Source organism: Pipra filicauda, unplaced genomic scaffold, assembly GCF_003945595.2.
Source record: "Pipra filicauda isolate LSUMZ 115617 unplaced genomic scaffold, ASM394559v2 scaffold240_size1633699_pilon, whole genome shotgun sequence".
Classification (NCBI taxonomy): Eukaryota; Metazoa; Chordata; class Aves; order Passeriformes; family Pipridae; genus Pipra; species Pipra filicauda.
Window position 1 is genome coordinate 1,529,364 of NW_024104355.1, and position 25,682 is coordinate 1,555,045.

The 25,682-nt window shown below is 39.5% G+C and overlaps 1 protein-coding gene across 5 annotated transcripts in view; it reads right to left on the reverse strand.

Moving 5' to 3' along the window:
- NOL4 (nucleolar protein 4) overlaps positions 1 to 25,682 on the reverse strand; it is a 190,638-nt gene that overhangs the window by 100,574 nt on the left and 64,382 nt on the right. The gene's annotated exons all lie outside the window — the stretch shown is intronic.

Consider the following 25,682-nt stretch of genomic DNA (forward strand, 5'->3'; position numbering starts at 1 on the left):
CTCTTGCAGTGCACCCAGGGATTAGCTTGACTTCCCCTAAATTCTCTCCAGTGCACAGTACGAGCTAATCTTTCCTGTAGGAAGCAGGAGATGGGGTTGCCATGACAACAGAGCACATTCTAGCAGTGGGACCACTGAGATGAGCTGAAAAGACGACAGTGAAACATGCACTCAGCCTTCCTCCAGGGCTATGGGCTCCTTCCTCCAGGATTTAATTCCCCTGCAAGTTTACTGACAGGCTAGGAGGTTGATTAGCTATGTATTTTGCTATGGGGAGATTACTAGTTAAGAATATGGTTGAGAGATCATAGCATTATTTAATGAAACTGCCATTCCTGCTTACATTAAATTGCTGATTTAAGCGTGGTTGCTTTTAAACCACTACTCATTCATACACAGTAGTCTTATACTTAGTCCACACTAACATCTTACAATAATAAGGAAAGTCACAAGCCAAGTCTTGCACTCCAGTTTTGGTTTTCCAGCATATTAGCCATGTTTTTGTGCCCTTACACACACATGCTCATACACACACATGCACACAAAGAGCACAGAGTAACATCTGTGTTTGGAGCTCAAAGGGTTCTGCTGATGGGGGATGGGGCACCAAGAAAAGCAAATCACAGCAGCCACGTGTCTTATACAAACGGCACAACCACAATAAGCTTTGGGAGCCCTGTTCATCAGGCAAAAGAAAATTGAGTAATCTATACTGTAAATATCAGCTATTTTCTGCCCCAGAATAATGTTTGAATCCTATGTGTTAAAGATTTTTTTTCTCAACAAGAGCAATAGAAAGCTTTTACAGTGCCTGCATTTCAATTATTTACACGTTTTTAATTGCTCAATCAAATTTTCATGTAAAGGGTTTTTCTTTGTGTTTTAATTTCTCTTAGAAAACCACACAACATATTACTGTGGTAAATTTCCTGAAGGCTTGAGCACGACTGTGTCTTCTCCTATTATGTGAGAAACAAGCGTGTCTCAGTGAGCTTTCACATTGAAGACACAGTAACCAAAAATGTAAGGCCAGGCTGTAATCATATTTTTAACCACACATTTACACAGGACAGATTCCACCCTTCTTTGTGCCTTCGCTCTCAAGCATATAATGTGTGTTACATGCTGCACACTCAACACTGACAGGCTACAGTCCCCTCAGTAACTGTAAAGGCTTGACCTATGTGAGTACTGAAAGAGCTGCAGATGAGCCAAATCTACACCATCTGAATCCATTTTCCTCTTCAGAAATTTTAAAAGCAAAGAACCTCTGTGATGGTCTCTGACACATGAAAGAGAAGGAGCCCAGGGATTGCATTTAGCCAGAACTCCTATACGCAAGGGAGGTGGGGGTGGACTAGATAGTGGGCAGAGGTATAGCAGCTTTCCCTCCACAGCAAGTTATACAGGACGGTTGGCAGGTTAGTCCCAACTAACTTAGTCTTGGCAAACCACATAAGGCCAGGAATAAGGCTTTGGCTGGAGAGGGAAGGTATCTTCTTGGGGAGGCAACCTGCTGCCTGGAATGGTTAAGGAAATTTTGGGGAAATCTGGGGGGATGGGGGCATTTGGAAGCCCAGGTCAGGATCCCCAAATTATTATCAAATCACTGTTTTTATCCTAGTACCATACTAATTGCATTTACAGTGAGAAGCTTCCAGACAAAACCCAACCAAAAAAAAGCATACAATTTATTTTCCATGCCTACGCAATATTGCACCTCTGCAATCTTGAAAAGTATTCAGTGTTATACAACCCTTTAAAATTTTACCTTAACTTGGATTTTAGCATGTGTTTGGAAAATATATGCACTAAACAGTATCCCTCAGAATCTGCTGGCTCTGACTCTCCCACAGCTTGCTATGAAGATGAATTACACCACACAGTATAACACCTGTATTTATTATCATCTAATTAGCATTAGGTTTTACTTTTTTTTTCCTCTACTTTTCCACTCAAGTTCTATCCAACTGGAGAAATGCCAGATCATGTAAGCGACATATGGCTTTGCTTTTGAAATCACTCAGACAGAATTCCCAAATACTGAAAAATCTTTGCCCAAATAATTTTCAGCTTGAGAGACAATATTTTACACCTTCAATTCCAGTGGGAAATACTGATATTTGTAGGTATGCAAATTGGTTTTGAGGAAAAAGGGCATATAATCAGAAGTTGAATGATGTTACAGATTTTTCCTGTCACATGTTGTCTCCTCACAATGTAAAGAGAACAGTTAACAGCAAGATTAATGTTGTGAAAATAGCTAAACCACTATTATGGTTAATGAAAGCAAAGTTCTGTTTCCTTTTTTTTATTTCACAAACTATGACTGTAGAAATCAGTAAATACTGCCCTTAGAATGCAAACATCCATTTCATAATGCTAATGTGCAGAAATTCCATTTAATAATATTGCATCCTGTGTTTCTGGAAATTCAGTCTTTCAGCCAAAGGCAAAACATAAGTACTGTGTTCCTTTAGTTGTTGAATAGGGAATGGATTCCACTGCCAGCACCCTAAAGAAGTAGCACCCAGTTACTAAAATGGGTCCAAACTAACCCTGACCTTCTTATTTCTGGCAAAAACTTCTTGGGTTTTATTTCAGATTAATACCCAAATCACCCTCTCAACAGGAACACATCCTCTCACACACACATGTGAAGAAACAAAAGCACTTTAAATGAGCAAAGTTTGGAAATCTCCTGGAACATCCAAGAGTTCACAGATGTTCCTAATACATACATATATCCCTTGGTATACCCAGGCAAAGGCAACTGTTTTAGTGCACCCAGGCTGAGCATGCCAGAACAGGGGATAAGATAAAATGAAAGCTGAGGATGTATATTTAATCAGTCTACTCTAACTAAGGAACAACATGTATGTGTAACACACCATGAGCAAAGCAGCACACTTCTGAGGCTTGAGTAGAGTAACCAGCTCTAGGTCCTTAGCAGAAACTGCCCCCACTGCTCTCATAGGTCTGTCCTACCTTCTTTGAAGGTAGAATCTACCTTTATCAAGGTTGGAGTCTGAATTCTGTCCTTTGTTTACCCTCTTGCTTGGAAGGGGATGAGAGGTGAATACACAACAGGCCCTTTTTCTCTCAACAGGATACCCACAGTTTAAAGACAAGACGTGGGAGCTCAGAAGACACCTCCTGTCCTATGTTTCTGCATGAATTCACAGCTTTGGACACAAATGAGGAGTCTGAGGATTTCACATTGAAAGTAAACAAGAGAAAAGACAGGAAAATAAAACTATATATACGTTCAACATGAAAGGTTGACATGAGAAAGTGAAGGTTTCCGTTTTGATTTCCTGTCTTTTTCTTTACTATGCTTAACTGTGAAATCATAATTGAATTCTCATTTTTATTATATAGTTTCTGTATAGAGTTGTTCACAGAGTCCTTTAAAATCAGTGGATGAAAGGAAATATCAATCTCCTTTTTAAGAACTATTCGAGATTAAACAGTGCTAAATGCCAAGCCCTGAACAAAAGCTTCAAGCTCATGTAAGTCTTGCTGAAATAGAGTAACAGTGCCCAGTACTTTACAGAATCAAACCTGTGATTTGGGGTTTTAAAACCCCTAATTCCCCATCCTCTCCTTTCTCTTTTTAAATATATCTTGATTACCAAGATCTTGCTTTTGTCAGATGAATTCCTTATATGAAACACTGAGGGACCTTCAGTCCTTGTGCAGTGATACATCAAGCAGCAGCCTACACCACCGCAAGCTGTACCACCACTTTCTGACAGCAAACACTCAGATTTCATATTCTAAGCAAAGAACTAATGGTACAGAGCTAATAATCAGCATACACCTAAATATGTAAATGAAAAAGAAGTGTTTGTTTTTTTCCTTCAAGACTGTAACAAAACTGTTCTCAAACACTTTTTTTTTTTAAATGTCATATAGTTAAGCATTTTCCTCCTGTAATTTTACCAGTGGATCATCTAGGCAATCAGGACCTATTTCCAGTACGTCTCACACTGTTTTTCTCTCCCTGTGGTTTCTCTCAGTTCACTGACATTACCCAAGGTTTACAAATAAAAGTAGGTGTCAGCAGAATCAGTGTTCAAGTATTTTTAATCAAATAATTTTGTAAGCAAGAACACTTCAGGAGATAAGATCTTTCAATATGCAAAATGATAAAAAGTGCTGTGATTTCATTCTAATAGCCAAAGTAATTTATCATGGCTGGGCTTCGCGAACGAAGATTTGGTAAAGTAATTTATACAGAAAAACTAAAACAGCCCATATTTGTAAAATTGTTCTATAATTTTGTCTTCTTAAGCAAATGCTTTGCAATTTAGGAATGTAGTGCAAATGCGAAAGTACTCACTGAAGGGACAAGGTACCCCATTGTGAGACATGGAAACACTAAACAATATTAAACTAAATTATTTCTACACTGAAATCATAAATGCAAGATAAGGTCAGATGTTCTCAGTAAGATCTTCTTTCTTCTAGATCTGTAAGATTAGTTTATCAGATTGGGAATGGTGGAGAGGGATAGCAAAGATTAAAATGTTCTTTCAAATGTCTGTTGCTTTTACAGCTTAAAAAAACCAAACAAACCTGAATTTCATAACTTTCTTAAACAGTCAATATGATTGAACTGAGCTATTGCCAGAGGTCTCTTCCAAATTCAACTATTCTGTGATTCTGTGAGTTACATGGGGTACTTTGTGGCAGTACAGTCTCTGCTGAATGAGACCAACAATAAAAGATTACACCATACTTCTGTCTGATAGACATTCTTATTTAAAAAGAGCATATATAGAAAATAACGAGAACATTGAAATACATATTATTTACAGCAATAAGCCTTTAACATTCTCCTGCAAGAGGAAAAGAACAGATATCCTCTCCCAACCCTGACATGGGCCAACAGCTACAGGCATGATAGAGAACAGAGCAAGCAAATTTCCCTGGCTTACCCTCCCACCAGCCAGCTACCTTTTTATAAAATCACAGAATCAATTAGGTTAGAAAAAACCTCTGAGATCATCAAGTCCAACCTTTGGCCAATCACCACCTTCTCAACTAGCCCATGGCTCTAAGTGCCACATTGAGTCTTTCCTTAAACACCTCCAGGGATGGTGACTCCACTACCTCCCAGGACAGCCCATTCACATGTTTAACAACTCTTTCCATTAAGAAACAGCTTAGGGTTATGTCCTCTCATCCTGTCACTTGTTACCTGGAAGAAAAGGCTGACTGCCACCTGGCTACAACCTCCTTTCAGGTAGTTGTAGAGACTGATAAGGTCATCCCTGACCCTCCTCTTCTAGAAGTGGTGGGGCAAAAGGGGATGCTACCATTCACTGTTTTGCCATCTATTTCTTTCCTGGTGGGTCCAATTTTAAGCTTTAATATTAAGCTCTGAAGTGTCCTCCTTCAGTCTGCAATTTCATCAAGGTTTGTGTTTCGAAAACCTTGCCCACTTTTTTCAACTGCACTATCTGATTCAACATCTATCTACAAGTCCTGTTAAACCCTTATCTTCAGCACTACTTTTTGTTTTGTGATCTTGAGTAATTCGGTCTTGTCAACAACATCTCTCACCTTGCTCTCCAGCCTTGTTTCAAACTATTTATGAATATTTTGGAACAGTAAGAACCCGATTGCCCTATTGCAAATCCGTTTAGACTCCACTGACCTCTCTCTACTGAGGGAACTAAATATTCATATTCTCAATTTCTGATTTTTCAACCACTTAGATACCACAGAGCCTTTACTAGGGACCTTATTAAAAACCTTTAGGAAACCCAGATGGATCACATTTTCATTCCCATTGCTGAGGGCTACCTTCCTTTACAAAAGATATGCACCGGAGCAAGCAAGTTGAAATGGTCCAGCACAGATCTTGGAGAGAGCTAACAATTAAACTGAGAGAATGTCTGGGTGTCCCAGTGCTCAAGCTTGCAGACTCTGACCCTTCTCTGAACCTCACACAGATGTACCCTGCACCAGCCACAGGCTCAGCGCCTCTTTCACACAGTAATACTTTTGACTCTTAACAGGTTTGAGCTGCTGACTCTTCCTCAGTTCACTGTTTTTCTGCATTGTGTTACTGTGCTTCTGCAGAGAAACCCTGTTCTTCAGGACAGTTTCTACTGATGTGACCAGAGAAGACCTCTGATTTCTTTCATCTGCAACATCCTGGATAACAGCTGCAACATTGCAAGATTCACATTTCCTGTCTTGCATTTCAATTCACATTTTCCTGTCTTGACCTTCAAAGATGCTTTGAAGGTCAGACCATTTTTTATCTACCTAAATGTAAGTGTGAGCATTCAACTATACATTCCCAGTTAGGAAATTCAAGACACGTGTACTTCAATATTAAAATTAAATATGATCTGTGTAGTTTCACAAAAAGGTTGCATTTAGCACCATGTTAATTTGGACAAATGAAAATGTTCAGTAATGTAGAACCTATTCACACTCTGAGATAAGGGAGCTCATTTACAAATCTATGTTTTGCAAGCTCAGTGTTATTGCTGTTATACAGTGTTGAAGTATAGTCTCTGAATTTATAGCACAAAACCTGTCAGAGTTCAAGGAGTGTCTGGATGACACTCTTAGTGATATGGTTTAGTTTAGGCAGTCCTGTGAGTAGCAGGGAGTAGGAATTGATGATCCTTTTGGGTCTCTTTGAACTCAAGATATTCTATTATTCTATGATTCTAATATTTACATTGAACACTATTAAAGAAACTAATTGATTTCTGTTTGTTCATGTGACTTTCGCTCTACAACACTGTGTCTTTGTGCATAAGCTATCCAATTGGGGCAGGGTAGTATCCTGTGTTTTCAGAAAAAACAACACGAACATGACCAGAGTATTTATTGCTTTATTCTTTCAGTATTCATTATTTCAGCTGAAAAGCAGCATCTCTAACCATAGTCTTCAGTCTGGTTTTTTCAGCTGATTTTAAAAATCCAGGAAATTCAAGTTTTTATTGTTCATGCCTTAAAGAAATTCAAATACTACCTTCAGTTAAGAAAACTTAATCTAAATTAGTTTTATTGAAGTAATTTCTGCTTCATTGCTCATATTTATGACATTATGGGACATTACCAGTATGATAAATGCTTTTTATAGTGCTCATGGTTTCAAATGAAATTAATTTTAGAAGCTGCATCAAATTTCCTTCCTATTACTCGAAATCATGTCACTGCAGTACTTTGGATGACCCCCTGTGCATTCTGTGTTTCAATGTGTTTAGGTCTGTTTTCAATGTAACAGGAAGTCTGATTTTCAATTTATTCAGTCTTTTCGGAAATTTACAGCTTCTTTTCCCATATATATCAATTTAAGTTACTCTTGAGGAGAAAGACTGATACTAGAAGAAGCTGGAAATGGATGCAATAACACATAGGAAGATGACAGAAAGTTCTGTAAACAGCTTTGAAAGACCAAAAATGCATTTTTCCCAATCATGCTAGGCAGGAAGTTCTATTTAAAATTCCCTGAATAGCCTTCATAGAATCACAGAATCGTAGAATTGTTTGGGTTGCAAGGGACCTTAAAGATCATCTAGTTCCAACCCTGCTGTCATGGGCAAGGATACCTTCCACTCGACCAGCTTGCTCAAAGTCCCATCCAACCTGGCCTTGAACACTTCCAGGGATGGGGCATCGACAACTTATCCAGGCAATCTGTTCCAGTGCCTCACCACTCTCACAGGAAAGTATTTCTTCCTCATATCTAATCTAAACCTGTTCTTTTTCAGTTTGAAGCCATTCCCCCTTGTCCTGTCACTACATGAATTATGAATTCAGAGCAGGAGAAAATATTATAAGTAATTTCTGTCTTAAAGATCATGGTAAATAACACTTTACATAAAACATACTTGGTGATGATGTTTCTCTTGGAGCTGCCATTTATGACAGACGCACAGAGAAATCAAGATGAGACAACAAGAAAAGTGATACCATATTAGTGGCACAGCAAAGTGACAAAAAAGCATGCAGTTACTTATCTTCTAAAATCTAAGGATAAACATCTGGTATAAGACCACGAGTACCAAAATCAAAAGTGAAGCAGTTCACATTTTATTACTTCGCATTACTATAAAGAGGCAAAAAGGATATGCTAGCCAGTTCTGGCTAGACAAAGAATCATAATCAAGGAACATACAATATGTGAAAAGAGTTGAATATTCACATTTTCATTGTGGTTCAGTATATGTTGGTATATTAGTAGGAAATTTAGTCATATTACCCCATGGCTGCTACAATGACAATTGAGGAAGAGAGTAAGGTGAAGTTAAAGAAAGTGCAAGCTGTAAAACATGCTTTTCAAACACCCAGTTAGACAGGTAGATCTAAGACCTTTTAAGCATAGCTGATCTGTACACAAATACCTGCATCAGTTCTTTGCTTTGCTACAAAGTGAATCTCTGGAAGACTTGTACGAGACGCTGAAGCAATAGCATGTCAAGAAGACATAAGAAAGAGTATGAAGAAAACTTTACTTCCTCTTGCTTTTTCCACCTAGTTCCAAAGCTCTGTTAAGCTTCATCAGCAGATATGGAAAAAATAATTCTTTGGCCCTGGTAGGAGGAACAGCTAAGCCAGTTTCCAGAGGGGAATTATGTAACTCTCATTTAAATAGTTATCTTACATTCTCACCATAGGAGAAGGCAGTTGACTGATTCAGTATCTCAGCTGGCATTAGACTCACAGAATTATATGAAGAAAATTTTCCAAGGACACCTACCCTGCAGTAAACCATTTATGCACTGCAGATAAGAAATACAAATAAACAAAGTTGAGACATAAGAGCATTACCTGAATCATAACCTTGGCTTACTTCATCTGCTAGCTAATGCTCACAGATAGATATTAATGTTAAGGAACATCTCATAGGGACAGAGAGGGGATAGTGCCATAAAACTGACCTAAGAGTATTTGCTGTAGAGGAGGAAGAAGGGGAGGGGAAAATGGATACCACGTCCATAGGGTATTCTAATGCCCAAAGCAAAGCATTCTCCATGTGTATAGTAAGGTAGCAGAAAAAAACTATCATGTCAAGACAATGACTGATACCTTCTTCCCTCTCCTGCTCTGAGAAAAACAAACATTTGATCAATGAACTTGTGAAAACCAAACTCCAATATGTTCCACAAAAGGGAGGAATAGCACTACCTGAATGAACTTCTATGACTGTCCACCCTAAGACATCAAATAAAAAAAAATTACATGGTCTTTAAGTCTCAGTTGAAGTAAAAACTTTCCCTATTGTTTCTTCTCAATGGTGACGCACAATTGGTCTGCAGTACATTACTAGATTAAGCACTGCTTTTATAATAAGGAAAAGTCCTATAGCAAAATCCATTTAAATCTGTGAGAATTACAAAGTGATTTAAGCAATCTTTGGATATGGTACTTCATGCAACATCAATACTTTAACTGGCAACAGTTTGCACATTAGGGAAAAGGTAAAAGCATGTTGTTAATTGTATTCTCTAGTCATGACAGCATAAATAAATTCTGTGTATGTAACCTCCAAAAACCTTGATTAACCTTGCCTTACTGCAGATCCAGCCCACTGCTCACTGATGTCATGAAGGTTTGCATTGGGACCTGAGTGCTTCAGATACAGAGGGGGGAAAATGAATTGACATTCAATATTAAGGACAATTGGGTTGAGATTTACAAACTGCTCTAAGACATTTGGTCGAACAACAAAAGGATTGTTCAAAGCCTAACTAAGCAGTGACAAAACCATTTGGGAGTCCCACAGCGCAAACTGATTTCAGTGAGAAGTACATGACCAGGACTAGAGGCTTGAATTCCAATCATACACAGCAGCTCATGTGGGTCCTGCATAATCTATCTGTCTCCTATGGGGGACTTTAATGGTACTGCAAACTTCCAATTTAAGAAAAACATGTAAAATTATACTAAATGCATGATGGAGGGGTTAGCCAAATCTTGAGGAATTCAAGTGCCACTTCCTTCCCAGTCGCATGGCTGGTGCCTCTAAAATAGAAATGCTATCAAGTCTGATGTCCCCTATGCAAGACAAAATTGGTGAGGGTAACACTGATGACTAGTCTTGATACCAGCCTCGTCTCATCCATGCAGCGCAGCAGTGAGATGCAGGGGGTATTATTGTTAGTTCCCACCCAGGCATCAGATCTGAAACTCCCACTAGTAAACACGATTCAGGAAGACTGTTCCCCACCAACGTTCACATTACATAAAGGCTTTGATTACATCAAAATGAGAATGGTAACACTTTTCCCCTGCATCTCAGACTTACAGATTTTCACAAGCAGAAAAAAGTCCCTTTGGTTTTGGTTTTTTTTTTAAACTTTGTTCACATTTTCTGCCACCAAATCACTAAAAGGTCAAGTACACACAGAGCATCACTTTCTAGAGCCAGTGCCCCGGGGTACTGGTTCCTCAGTGAGAAGGATGGATGTGTGCTTCTGATTTTTTTTTTGCAAAGCCAGTACACTGTTTTGACGTTGCCAGTAGGCACATCTTGCAGGGCTGCCTGTAACACCTGCGTCTCCACTGAGCTCTGCATCCAAGGCATGTATGAGTGTGTCACTCTTTGCACAAAAGAGGGAAATCAGGGGTGGCACAAGCAGCCAACCTGATGGGTCCAGCTGCAGCACAGAGCAACCACTAAGGAGCATGCCTAAGCACCTGAGTGCCTCTTTGGAGGAGGCAGGCACATGCAGTTCAGGCAATGATTCCCTCACAGTTTACTTTTTCTTTTAATGAACATCATCAAACAGAGTCAAGCTTTTGTTTTAGAGAGATTCCTCCTGCCATCTGAGAAAGGTTAAGGAAAAGAAAGTGAGAGTGTCAGCAGAGTACAAGAGGGGAAGTAAAGCAAGAAAAAAGGGCAGAAGTAGAGAGCCAAGGATTTGTCCTATTCTTTTTTAAGAATTTCTGCTTAACTTGTGTGCACATGTAAGTGCATTAACACTTACACACCCTGGCTTGTATTAGATTACCATTATGCCAGGCATTGTACCCATACATAAGAGTACCCATAAACTCGCTGGTCTAAAATCTGCTGAATCAAGTAAGACAGGATAGAAAATACATGGATTTAAAGACATATTTTCACCTCCACTCTTCAGACAGGAAAAAAAGGCAAAGAGAAATCAAGAGACTTGACCAGGGCAAAGATTACCAGGAAAGAAATGCAAATCCACTGAATCCCTGAATCTGCATCTGCCCCTCTTGTGCTTGCACACTAGTCATTTCCAGGTATTTTGATGCGTAACCATTTCCTTCTATCACCACAAAAAGGATAATTTTATCAGAGGTACTTTGGTTTTGTCTGATATATTTGTTTCTTTGTGTAAGCAATGGTGCATTAAAAAAAGGAGTAGCAAATTGTCAACAGTTACAGACACTAAAAAGCCTCAGAATGGTTAACTGAGTGCATTTCTCCAAAACAATTAGGTACTTTTCAGTAAAGAATTCCACTTCATCGACAGCCAAAAGGATATTAGGCAACAGGGAGAGGTAAGACAAAGATCAGGTTACAGTAAGCCTTTTATGATGATAATTAGCACGATGTAGACTGAAAATCAAACAGGTTTGCAATAGAGTATGCAACTAAACACTGCCTTTTCTTCCTGTTTTGTTACAAATTACCTATCTGATGCTCTGCCAGGTGAAGGGACCCCCCTCACTGACTTTATCTGCAGGACTTTACTTCCTTGATACTATACAGTGTATACCACCAAGTATTGGACATATAGATGTAATGCCTGAAAATCTAAAAACAAGCACAGAAAAATCATAGTGGGTCAAGCAAATATTCATCTGGCCAAATATGCCAAATCTAAGCAGATGTTGAGCAAAAGACTATAGGAACAGAAAAATATGATGACCCTTCTCTTACTACATCCTTGCAGCTTCCAGCAATTAACTCTTTATCATCTTCTCTGAGTAAAGATTTTTAAAAAGTATTGAATAGCCATCAGTTGATCTATGCTTCACTTGACTTTTGAACTGTTCTTTTTTTTCTTTTGCTTCTGCAACACTCTGTGACACTAATACCACAATTTAATGATGGCCTGTGCAAAAAAATGTCTTTTGATTATTATGATCTCACTGCCTGACCATTTTATTGTGTCCCAATTTTCTACAGCATGCAAAACAGTGTAGAATAATACCATATTTACCAATATACACCGCTTAGACTGTACAGACTTTTGTCATACCACTCCCTCAGGCACATTTTTCTCCAAACTGAAGTGTCCAGGAGTTTATTTAGTGTTTCTTAATTTCATACCTCCTTCTATCCTAGTCCTTCTTCATTGTTTCTTGTCTAAGCCTAGAGCATCTTGTGATAGTATTTGTTTTATAACAGCAGTTTTCAAGGTGTGATAATGTAATTTAGTTCGAGGAAGCACACAGAACATAACATGATAATGAATTCGTATCATGTATATAAATTTTTTTGCAATGTTTTAAACAGAGTTTTAAGAAGCAGCAAAGATTTTTAGCTAACATTTCTCCTTAAGTGGACAAATAGAGAAAAATTTACTTATATAAGATTTAGAAGCTGTATACTGGGAAGTTCAGATCTGCTACTCTTCCATATAAAGCTATCAAACCCTTCTGCAGAAGAACATACAAGCTGTTTTTACAGCTCACATCAGTCTCTCTGATGAGCTGGACCTACACTACAGACTTCCAGGATATACAGATATATATTTCCAGCTAAGAAATCCTATACAAGAGCACAGCAAATTGCTTTAAACTCTTCCGTCCTTTGCTTAGCACAGACCTGTAAAAAATATCAGAGAACATATCACAAAGTGAGGATGATCTCACTTTTGTATGGTAAATAAGGACAAAAAAAGTCCCTAAGAAAGCTTAGTCCCAAACAGTATGAAGTGTATACAACTGAAGTTACACATTGAAACAAGTAGTCACATTTACCGTTCAGTCAGTAAATGATAATGCATCAAAAAGAGGATGCATTTTAACTGTGCCTTCACATTATAGATTCTATAGTTAAGGCTTTAAAATTTCACAGTATGAAAATATATTGATAGTCATGCATTGGTTACTATTCTAGAAGATACCCAGGAGATGGTATTTATTTAGGTAGAAAACTGTTTCTGAGGACAGCCTCATGGGAGATTCAGTACATCTCTTCCTGAGCTTCCCAAGGGGACAGCAGTCAGATAACCTCACTTCAGCATCCTGCAGTACAACACAAACAACATAATGCAGGACATTCACTCAGGACAAGCAGACAGCCACTGTCAGTGTCTCATTAGGCTGTCACGGGAAGTAAAGGCTTCACAGGGGGATATTAGTATTCCAGCCACTGAATCTATGGTATATAGAAAACCCAACTTTTCTCTGCACATATTTTTATGTATATTACTCAATACCAGAGGGAAACCCTTTCCAAGGCCTTCTTTCCCCCAGCTTGCAGCACACAAACCCAGGTCCTGTGTCTAAGCCACAGGCCTGAGGCCATTCTATTTATAGACACCCTAGCCTTAAGTAAAATACACAGTATGTCAATTCAGTTATTAAAGCCAGGGCCATAGATGGCTTTCTCTAGCACAGAGATATCTAGTTCACTGTGTCTCTGGTATTTAATAAATGCATTTAATATGAAAACAGTATCTAACTAAGTTGTCAAGGTTTGTGATTTCAGAGATAAAGTGAAAAGAACTCAAAAAAACTGAGTTATTCATCCACAAATTTCACTTCCATGATATCAAGTGTTCCAAATTATAGGCCCAAATTTCCCCAAATTATTAGGGAAATCATACATATATACATAGGTACAAACAAATCCCAAAATCTGCTTTTTTTTTTTTTTGCGAAATACATTCTTACATTTAATTTAGGTGTTTCATTGGGTCTTGCTTTAATGAGCATTTCTGCTTACAGCTCTCCTAAAAATCAACGACACTTTCTGGAGAACTGAAACAAAAAATGAAACAAAAAAAGCTTTCATGGTCCTAAGGATCCTTTCACTGTGAATTCAATCAAATTTGTTGGCAAAAACCAGGAGGAGCTGAAAGCCATTGCGCAGAGGGAATACCAGGACATAGCTGCCATCACGGAAACATGATGGGATGATTTGCACAACTTGAGTGTCTACAGACACTTCAGAAGGAACGGGCAAGGAAGGAGAGGCAGTGCGTTAGTCCCGTATGTTACAGAGCATTTTGATTGTCTGTAGCTAAATAATGGTGGTGATAGAGTTGTGTTTTAAGGGGCAAGAATCGAGGGGAAGGACAAGGCAGATATCATGGAGGGAGTCTGTTATAGACTACACAATTAGGATGAAGAGGCAGACAAAATATTCTAAAAGCAATTGGGAGAAGTCTCATAATCACTAGCCCTTGTTCTTGTGGGGGTCTTCAACTTACCAGATACCTGCTGGAAATTCAAGACAGTGGAGAGGAAAGCAGGGATGGGAGCAGAGTGAAGCCCCCATAATCCAAGGGGAAAGGGTCAATAATCTTCTGCAGCACTGAGACACACAGCAGTCTATGGGGCCAGATAGAATTCACCAAAGGGTACTGAGGGAGCTGGTGGAAGTGCTCAGCAAGGTGCTTTCCATTACCATCACTCCTGGTTAACTGGGGAGGTCCCAGGTGACTGAAGGTGAGCCAATACAACACCCATCTACAAGAAGGGCCAGAAAGAGGATATGGAGTAGTACTGTCTGACCTCAGAAACAGAGAAAATCATGGAGCAGATCGTCTTGGGTACCATCCTGCAGCACATACAGAACAACCAGGGGATCAGGCCCAGCCAGCATGGATTTAGGAAAGAGGTGCTGCTTGACTAACCTGACCTCCTTCTATGATAAGGTGGTCAATCCAGTGGATGAGGTAAAGGCTGAGGATGTTGTCTACCTGGACTCAGTAAAGCCAATGATACTGGCTCCCACAGCATTCTCCTAGAGAAGCTGGCAGCTTTGACAGGTACACTCCTGGGTTAAAAACTGTCTGGATGGCTGGACCCAGAGAGTGGTGATGAATGGATTAAATCCAGCTGGCATCAGGTCACAAGTGGTGTTCCCCAGGGCTCACTGTTGAGGCCAGTTCTGTTCAATATCTTCATCAGTGATCTCGATGAGGGGACCAAGTGCACCCTCAGTAAGTTCACAGATAACATTAAGCTAGGTGGGAGTGCTGATCTGCTGGATGGCAGGAAGGCTCTGCAGAGGGATCTGGACAGGCTGGATCAATGAGACAAGGCCAGTGGTGTGAGGTTCAACAAGGCCAAGTGACGAGTCCTGCAATTTGATCACAACAACCCCCCACAGCACTACAGGCCTGGGGAAGAGCGGCTAGAAAGCTGTCTGGTGGAAAAGGACCTTGGAGTGCTGGTCGGCAGCAGTTGAACATGAGCCAGCAGTTTGCCCAGGGGGTCAAGAAGGCCAATGGCACCTTGGCTTGCATCAGAAATAGTGCAGTCAGCAGGACCAAGGCAGTGATTGTCCCCCTGTACCCAGCACTCGTGAGGCCACACCTTGAAACCTGTGTCCAGTTCTGGGCCCCTCACTACAAGAAAGACATTGAGGAGCTGGAGCGAGTCCAGAGGAGGGCACCTAAGATAGTGAATGGTCTGGAGTACAAGTCTTATGAGGAGCACCTGAAGGCACTGGGGTTGTTTAGCCTGAAGAAAGAAGGCTCAGGGAGGACTTTGTTGCTCTCTAGAACTAGTGTTAAGTTGCTGTCCAAAGAAGTCTTTCCAGTGAAGCTCATTAGAGTAAAACACATATAGGCAGAGTAGCTGGCAAAAGTGAGGACAAAGGGTGCCCATGCTCTCTGCCCATTTATCTATGCTGTTCATTAGCATCCATTCACCACCTCATATCTCAGCTCCTGAATGAAGAATTATTTTATCTGTTTTCATCTAGTGTTGAGAAACTGGATTGAAAAAAGCTACAGAAAATTGTTATTGTTGTTACTGTTGCTAGTGTTATTAGTGTTAATATTGTTATTGCCATCATCTCTCTCTCTTAATAGTCCGCAGAAATTGTTCTGGGTCCACAAACAGACTTGGTGATGTCTGTAGCTTCTGTACAACCCTGAATTGTTCCTAAAGTGCTGGGCAACAGGTAAATACAGTGTGACTCTCTGGCTTTCCTCCTGAATGTCCCATACTTGAGAGGAATGAATGCTTAAAAATTATTAGTGTGAGGGACAGAAAAGTCATAAGATACATCATGAGCATGGGCTATTATGTTTTTCATATTTAAGTAAAAGCAGATGTAAGCTATGAGAGGCTAATGGGCCATTACTTACAGAGTCTCAAGATAGCAAAACTAATGGAAACATTTTTCTTTCTAGCTCTAAAATATAGTGTTTAAATGGAATTATATGGCAGAAGGGGTGTAGCCAGCATGGCATTTTCTCCAGATGTTTGAACTCCTAGTCATCCTTTCCCCAGAAGTGGTGATTCACCTCTTCAGAGCTTTATTCCCTGCACCTATGTCAGCAGTATGTGAACACCTTCACAGCTTCTTTTTTGTTTCTGTGAGTAGTAGGTTTGAGGGGAAAAGGACTATTTGGACTAAAAAAAGGCATTTTATTTTCCCTTAGATGGAATGTGGCAAATTTCCATCCTATGCCTCGTTTTCTCTGCAAGGAGAGGAACAGAAGTCACCAGTCAGTTTATTAGCACTCACTGTGCTCACTATTGTCTCAGGCTGGGGCCTCTGCCAGAAGTAGAGGTATTACAATTAAATGAGAGGAACACTGTTCACTGCAAGAAACCCAACCCTTTCTCAAGCTTGCAGATATAGAATCATAGAATCGTTTAGATTGGAAAAGACCTTCAAGTTCATCAATTCTAACCATTAACCCAGCTCTGCCAAGTACACCATTAAACCATGCCCTTAAGTGCCACACCTACACATCTTTTAAATACCTCCAGGGACAGTGACTCAACCATTTCCCTGGGCAGCCTGTTCTGATGCTTTAAAACATTTTCACTGAAGAAATTTTTCCTTATAACCAAACTTGCCTTGATGCAACCTAAGGCCATTTCCTCTTGTCCTGTCACTTGTTACCTTGGAGAAGAGATCAACTTCCACCTCACTGCCTTCAGGTAGCCCCAGAAAGGGCAGAGCAGCTCCACCACCTGCTCTCCCAGGGGAATCCCTGTTGGGATGCTGGTTTCAGACTCACCCATAGAGACACCTCCCAACACCACCCTGACTGAATTTGCTCTTTTGCACAAAGGACCTGAGTGATTCTCCAACTGTTCAATGAAGAAAGCAAAGTTATTCTTAAAAGAACTAATTTCACTGGTCTTTTTTATGCTCTCTTTATGTGGCATTTCCCCTTTAAACTAAAGGAGGAAAATGAAGTATTTCCATAAAGGGCAATAAGTGAGAACCATCTTGGGCATGACTTACATACACAGTGGCCATTTACACACAGGTTTACCAAAACCCTTAGTTGATGATTTACTTGTTCTGCTATCACACTAATGATTTCCTTTCTTATTAAAGAGGTCTACTCATAACAAGCACTCTGACTAGCACAAGGCAGGTCTGGATACCTTCATAAATATTAAGGTTGACAGATGTGGCCATCAGCTTTTTGCCCATTATAATAAATAGTCTGAAAAAAAGGCAGTCTTTATAGATTTTCCTTTTTTTTAGCTGCTACCCATCAGCTACTGACTTCACACACAACTAACTGAAGTCACCGCACTGTCACAGCCCTCATCCTTCAGAGAGTGAAGAAAACGATGCACAAGGTAATAGCTAGTGCTAGGCTAAGACCTGGGTGATTACAGCAGTCACAGTACAGTTAGAACACAGACAATATTTCACTACACGACCCAATACAGTACACAATATACAATCAATATTGCCAGTAATTTATCCCGGTTCAACAAAGCACCTAATTCAGTCAAGTACATATCAGGAAAGTTTTGCAAGTGTGATGAACCAGGCCTTGTTTTTATCCTTAGCACAGCAGCTGCTTTCAGCAACACTGCCTGTTCCACCACCTTCTTTCCAAAAAAATCAAAAATAGCACCAAAATAGGAAGAACTATCAGATGAAATAAGAGGAGTCTGACACTTTTTTATGAGACTTACAGGCTACTGTTCCACAACTAGTTAGGCCACAACAAAAAGACATAAAAACATTTTGCTGAGTAGGAACAGCTAAAGTCATGTTTAACCATCAGTCAGGTCTCTGTATCTTCTCATGCCCAGCTTGAATCCCTACAAACATTATGTAAGGAGTTTGTGAAGCACAGGAAACTGCAATTTACCCATTTTGTTTGGCTGGTTCGTTTTGTGTTTGTTTTGACCAAGAAGGAGAATTTGTCACCTGAAAGAGAAGTCACTGGGAAAAAGTCATTAATGTAACATGTCGCCCCTTTTGTCCAAATTAATACATTCCTGTTCTTGTGATTAATAACTAGGCCTACAGGAAATACAGTAATCTAATTCTCACTTGTTAGAAATTTACAAGGCATCATACTAAGGTCACTTAAAAAACAGTTTGAAGATTAGTTTATTTTTTGAGAAATAAAAACAATCCTCAAAGGCATATGGAATTCAATAATGCCATAAGAAGCCATTAATTGTAGAACAATTTAATTAAAGCTTTGTGTGCTTCAAGGTTAAAAGCTAAGAAATATATTCTATCCAGTGAATTACATTATAATATACTTACTTGGTGACTATAGTTGGCAATCTTTTAAGTCACTTTCCAGTTGTTAATTTTACATTGCAACTCTTCCCTACTTCAGTTAAATGTGACTTAATTAAAACCAACACTAAGAGGTTAAAAATTCAGATAATTAAAATTATACACTTCTCAAAGCAAACAATCTTTAATAAGAAGCATTTTCTTTTGGATGAAATATTTTTAATACTTGTGCAAATAATTGATGTTGGCAGAATTTTGATATCAGTAGACCTCTAGTGGCTATTACAGTAACTGATGATTACATTACTTTTTCAAAAAACAAATATACTCTTCAGAAAACAAAACAGGAAAAACTCCACAGAAGCAAAGCTGGAGCAAAATGTTATTAGAGTTATTAACCCATAATAAATGCCCTATTTCACAACTGTTATCTAACAAATATATAGAGGCCTGGTTCTCATTGTTTTTAATAAAATTACACAGCTTTGCAAATTCAGTCATCAAAATCCAAATCTGAATCAGCAGTGGATGTTTTAAAATTTTCTGAGATTAACCCATAAATATTTGCCAAACACTCTGAGGGAGTTTTTACAGGTCAAGTCTTCAAAGGGACAGGAAAGCACTTCTCTTCCCAGCAAGGGCAGGTGCTCTCACCCTGCCCATGCACCATCCCTCCTCACCCTGCTATTTGGAGGGAAAGACCTCAGACCTAAAAGGCTGAAACAGCCTGCAGAGGCCTTGGGACAGTCCCCAGTCTGGACTAGGAGCTGTGGGACAGGAGAACATTTGTCATATGGTTTAGCTAGCCATGACTCTACATAGAGCCAGTCGCTGTCGGTATTTGGTAAGTCCATTTTAATGATTTTTCATTCTTTTTGGCTAAACTGTCACATTTCAGTGCCTATCAGCAAGTATAAAATAGATAGGATCCCCTGTAGTGATTTAGTAAAGGAACCAGCAAAGAGCAAGCCTTGATGACCTTTGAAAAATCAGTCTATGTTAGCTTAATGCAATCTCAAAGACATGGATTTGATGCCTAAATAAGGGACATTCAATCTTAAAGTTGAAGCCTTTGCTCATTTAATTTGCTTATTTAAAGTTTTTGTCATGACATTACGTTTCCCTACATTATCTGAAATGCAGTTAAGGAGTCTGGGTATACATTTACCATTTTTATCTTTCTCACGCTCCTCAATACGAAAGGGTCAGACTTTTCACAAAATACAGAAAGGCAAAGAGGAAAATCTATACAAATGTATCTGAATATTAGCCATCTTATCCTTGCACATGGGACTAGTTAAAAGGTTTTTGTGATATTTAGGACCAATAAACACTTAATGGCTTTTACAGAGAGTATTAACTATCTTTTTCTCGAAGGGAATCCAGAGGGAATCAAGGGGGTTTATCTCCTAAGGAGATACACTTAGACTCACACAGTATTAGTAAGAAAGCAGTATGAAAATCAAATTCTCATTGCATGAGGGCCTCCCACTTGCCTGTTTAAGAAGCTACACTTTGGTTAGTTTGTGCATACTATTTCTTTCAGATATACTTTAGATTCAGAGTATTTATGTTCCTCACATACTGCTGCATCTTCACAGAACTACTAAAGTCAAAGAACTCTGCCCCAAGTCAAAACTGTTCAACAGATTTTTGTGTGACCTCCTTCATATGCTGGTGACAAAAAATGATAAATCATATGTACAATCAGAAAAGTCAATTCTTATTTAAAAGAGAATCATGTCCACCTATGCATGAAATCTACTGCCTTTTGATAGACCTTTGTGCCAAGGTGACTTTGACAACTTAAAATGGTCACAAAAATGTAACTCCGCACCACCTGTGTAGGTTTAGAAATTAAACAGTATCTAGAAAATGTCATCTATTTTATTGCACATACTTGTGTACACTAAGAGAGAAAACACAACACTCTCAAAAAGTTGAACCCTTAACATGCCACAGGATTTTAAAAAAGAATTGAAGGTCTACATAATTAAAAGCAGATTATTTGAATGAAAGAAACTCTGTGAAAATGAGTACAAAGAGATATGAGCACACACAAGGAAATGCAGTGATGTAAAATGTGCAAAAATCTCTCCCCTTGAGGAATATCTTCCAGCACACACTCACTGAAGCTATTCTTGATTATCACAGGCTGAGCAATTCAAAAAGAACAGCTTTAAAACATTTTGCAGCTAAGTATTCATACTTTTTAAAAGTTCAGCAGATGATCTCTTGGCAGTCTATGTCCAATAGTTGTCTATTCAGATAGATGGTTGTTCATTATCAAATCAACTCTTTGCCTAAGTTTGTTGCCAAACTTATTAATGACAAGTTTAGCTGAGCAACCTGGATAACACTGGAAGAAATATTCTGTGCTGTGTGCCAGCAGAGATAACCTGCCATTGCAAGGTTGGTAGAGCAATGCAAAGAAAAGTGACAAGTATTGTGTTTTTTTTAATACAAAAAGAGCCCTGGGTGATTTTGTTAATTTATTTATGAGGATTCTTTGCATTGCTGAGCACGCAGCTACAAATTGGAAACTGAAAAGTGTGTTAGGAGAGACTATGGTAGCTGCACCTGTTTAGTCTAGAGAAGAAAAGACTGAAAAGAGATCTCATCAATACACACAAGTATCTCAAATATCTCAAAGGCGAGTGCCAAAAGGATGGTGCCAGACTCCTTTCAGTGGTGCCCAGAAACAGGACAAGGATAGTAATGGTCATAAACCAAACCACAAGGAGTTCCACCTCAACATGAGGAAGAACTTCTTTACATTTAGGGTGGCAGAGCACTGGAATAGGCTGCCCAGGGAGGTCATGGAATCTCCCCCTCTGGAGAAATTCAAAACCCACTTGGACATGTTCCTTTGTAACCTGCTCTAGATGACTCTGCCTTGGCAGGGCGGTTGGACTAAATGATCTCCAGAGGCCCCTCCCAACCTTAACTATCCTGTGATTCTGTGATTCCCAGTACACTTCTCAGGATACCATGGAAGTGCACTGTTTATTATTCTTTAATCTCTATTAAAACAATATGTTCCTTTCTCCTCCAAATCCATTGTGCATAAATGAGAGGTGCTTACTGCTCAGAGGATTCTTGACGCATCCTGCCAAGACAAACGTTCATTCAATCAGCTAAAGTTCCTGTTCCTTACCCTGCTACTCCACGACTTTCTCAGAAGCTGGGGAGAGACAGCCTTCCTGGACAACCTTCAGCTCTTCCTGTATGTTCCTGGTTACAGTCTCTTTGGAAACAGAGCAGTGAGACTTGTACAATAGGGAATAGCTTCATTTAACTGAGCAACTAAGCACACAAGTGCCTCCACCTCAGTATGAAGTCAACATGCAAAGGGATTAAGTTTGAGCCCCCTTCCTTATGTGTTTTAATTAGTCCTGAAATGGAACAAGAAGGGTCAGAGTGTAAGCAGCTCCCATTTGAGAACTAATAATAAAGCTGTGTGTTTGAGGCATTTTTTGTGCTAAGCTGATCCTGAGGGGACACCAGCCCAAGGCAGACCCTGCAGCAGACAGAAGATCTGGAGTCAGAGTAAGTAGTGAAACTATCCACTCTTGTTTCTGCTACCAAAATCCTTTGCATGCTGCAGGGTTCATCAGTACTTTTCAACTCAATTAAAACTCCTTTGGGCTAAAGATACAGATGTACAATCCATGAGGACCCAACACTAGCTAATAAAGATCTTGAACCTGGGTTCAAGCTTAAACATCACAGACATATTTTTTTAAAAAATTTTTTTTTTAAAAAAGGGTTCATTGATGACCATGTTTAAAGCAAAGAACAAAGGAACACACTGGCTTTTTATGGATTTGTCAAAGCTTACCTGCACCAGATCTATATAGGTATAAGGAGAAACTCAAAAGCAAGGCCTCAGCCCTACCTCGAAAACATTAGCATTTCACAGCTTCCCTACAGCTTTTTATGTAATTGTGTCATGCAGCCAATGAGCTCTTACCAGAGATAAAGCTCCTAGTCTATCCTTCCTGTACAAATGTGTCATCAAAAGTGCCTGTCACACTTCAGACTGAGCTGAGCTGTAGCAGGCAGAAAAAAAAGGCTCCTATTTCGGATACCTTTGGCCAATCCATATGTTCTACTCATTCTTGTATTTGGCGTGTTTAGAGAATCTAATTTAGAGTAGCAAAGACTATCTCACAAAGTGTAGGTGGATCTTAAAATATCCTCCAGATTTCTGGCTTAGTGTAAAAGCTGTTCCTCTTTAATATCAAAGGAGTGGATTTATTGAAAGAAAAAAATATTATATGTATAGTCAATGCTGAATCAGTGTGAACATCCAAGTTAAAAAAACAAATACAGTTTTAATGTTCAGGGCCGAAAACATCCTTTTCTTTCAAAAACTGGTCGCATTTCATTGAAGTGTAGTTCAGATTTCAGGTGGATTTTTTTTTCCCACTAACCACATTTTTTCGACTATTTCGTTTTCTTTATTTCACAGTCTGCAAGGTATGTTCTAGCCTTCAGTCATATTGCTGACAATTTCTGATATCTCCAGCTTCTAAATAATATATATATTGCTGTGATACAAGGCAACAGACATTCTTCTTTTGTCCAAGTCCCTTCTTCTGGCAGAAGACCCATCTTCCGTCCTTCTCTCATTTCCCCAGCTCCACTAGCCTTCTGATTTCACTAGGGAGATGGGAGAGTAACCATTCTGAGCTGTACTATCTCTGCTAATCGCTATAAAGCTTCTGGATTAATGATGCTCTGAGTCACTTGAAAAGGCTGTCACTCTTGTTGTATGGATGAGCACATTTAACAAAGATGGTATTACTCCTTCAAATGCTCCCAATTAAAAATGCTTCCTTTAGTACTACTACTTCAAACAATAAAACTACTGAATCAGACCTTCACTTTAAATGCACAGGCAGACACTCTCAGATTGCTCTGAAAATATACTCCACAAGCAGAGGGTGGGTGGAAGAGGTGACAGCGTCTCTTTCGGAATGCAGACAACATAATAAGGCACATCATTTATGTCATGTTACTGACTTTCTGGTATTCCAAAACAGATTTTGTTGTACTGAAATCACGCAGGCATTTACCACAAACATCTGTGTGGTTTCTTCACTACTTGAAGGTGAAAATAGAGAGCAGGTGGACATCAGCATTTACTACCATTTACTACCATTGCACTTTGGATTGATAAATTGTGCCTAATAATTAATAAAGATCATATTTTTCATGCTTACAGGGATGCACTGACAATTATCAACTATCATAGAAAGCAATACTGCAGACAGAAAATAATAGCTCTTTTTAAAAAAGGTCAGAACCTCATTTGCTATAAACCAGTGTAGGCCCACTGAGAATGTGATGCAAGACATTCAAATTTACCTGTGCTGATGTTTTCCTTTTACACATTGGCAAGTTACACTCTTTTAAACAGCTTCTTTGGAGAGTGACTAGAAGAGAACTAGCAAACCTTCACCAAGAACAGTGGTTTCAAAGAGTGGCAGAAGAGTGCTCTCTCTCCTGGTACTTCTCTGCAGGAGTAAGAGGTCTAACTACCACTTATGCCTCTGCCAAGACCATCACTACTGACTTTCTTCCTGTCTGTCAGACAACTCTTCAGAAAAGTGGTTTTCCTTGCTGCTAAAACTGACTTTCTGATCTCATACTCGGAATCCAAGCCAGAAACCCGCATGAAGATAACTTACCTTTCCATTTGCTCTACACCACGCCATGAAAGTATATACCTTTCAAACACCAGCACCCCTTCCCTTACTACCATTCTCCTCTCCCATGACATAGTTTCAGTTGGCAAATAAGCAAAGATGAAGTATTGATGAGAAGTATTTCAGACTTACTTAGATTGAGAACTAAGGATTATTATAAAAACTGTTTCTCTCCTGCCAAAACCCACACATTAGAGAAAAACAATCCCTCAGCATTCTTCCCCAATAACTACATGAACTTGTGAAAAAAACTGTTCCTTATCACCTGACACCAATGCAGAAAGCTTTTTATTCCACAAGTCATTTCTTTCTCTAGCTGTCTTGATGTTTAAATGATACAGGAAAAAAAGGCTTTTAACAAAAAAGGCAGAAAAATGAAAGGTGGTAGGAGAAAGGAAGCACCTCCTGATCATCTTCCAGTAACAAGAACATCCAGCTTTAAATTATTCAACCCACTCTTCAATTTTAGGACCTTTCAAGATGCTATCTTATTGGCTGCCCAAACAGGCATGGCAGCAAAAAAATCTTCCACCTGCAATGATCCAGGAATCTCCTTTCTTTTTTGTCAGAGGCCCTACAAGCTGCACTGTATTAGTTCTCACCTTGATTAGGGCAATCACGGAAATAAAGGGTGGTTTGGGTTGGAAGGGATCTCAAAGGTCAATCTAGTTTCAACCCCCTGCATGGGCAAGGACATCTTCCACCAAACCAGCTTACTCAAAGGGTATATTGTCCAGAAAGTTCTTTTCTTCCATTTTAGGCAACGATCTCCTCAGGGCTCTTCTTTAGGTGGTTTCATTCTTAAATATAATGATTGGCTGTGTACACAGAGGTACAGTCAATGGCTAAGTGTCAAAGTGGACATTGAGCAACAAGTGGCGTCACTCAAGGGTCCATACTGAGACCCTTGGATATCTTGGATATTGGATATCTTCATCAACAACGTAGTCAAAGTTTGCCGATACCAAACTCAGTGTGGAAGTGGACACTTCAGAAGGGAAAGCCATGAGGCAGGAAGACCTGGATAGGTTGGAAGAGTGGGCTAACAAGAACCTTATGAAGTTGAACAGGGACAAGTGTAAGGTCTTGCACCTGGGAAAATATAATCCAGGAGTACAGCACAGTCTGGGATATACCCAGTTAGGGATCAGCTCTGTAGAACCTGGGGGTCCTGGTGGATAACAAGTTCAATATGAGTGAGCAGTGTGCTGCTACAGGATGCTGGGTTGCATCAACAAGAGCATCACCAGCAGAGATGTGCTCTTCTCAGTGCCTGTCAGGCCACACCCGGAGTACTGTGTGCAGTTTTGGTCCCC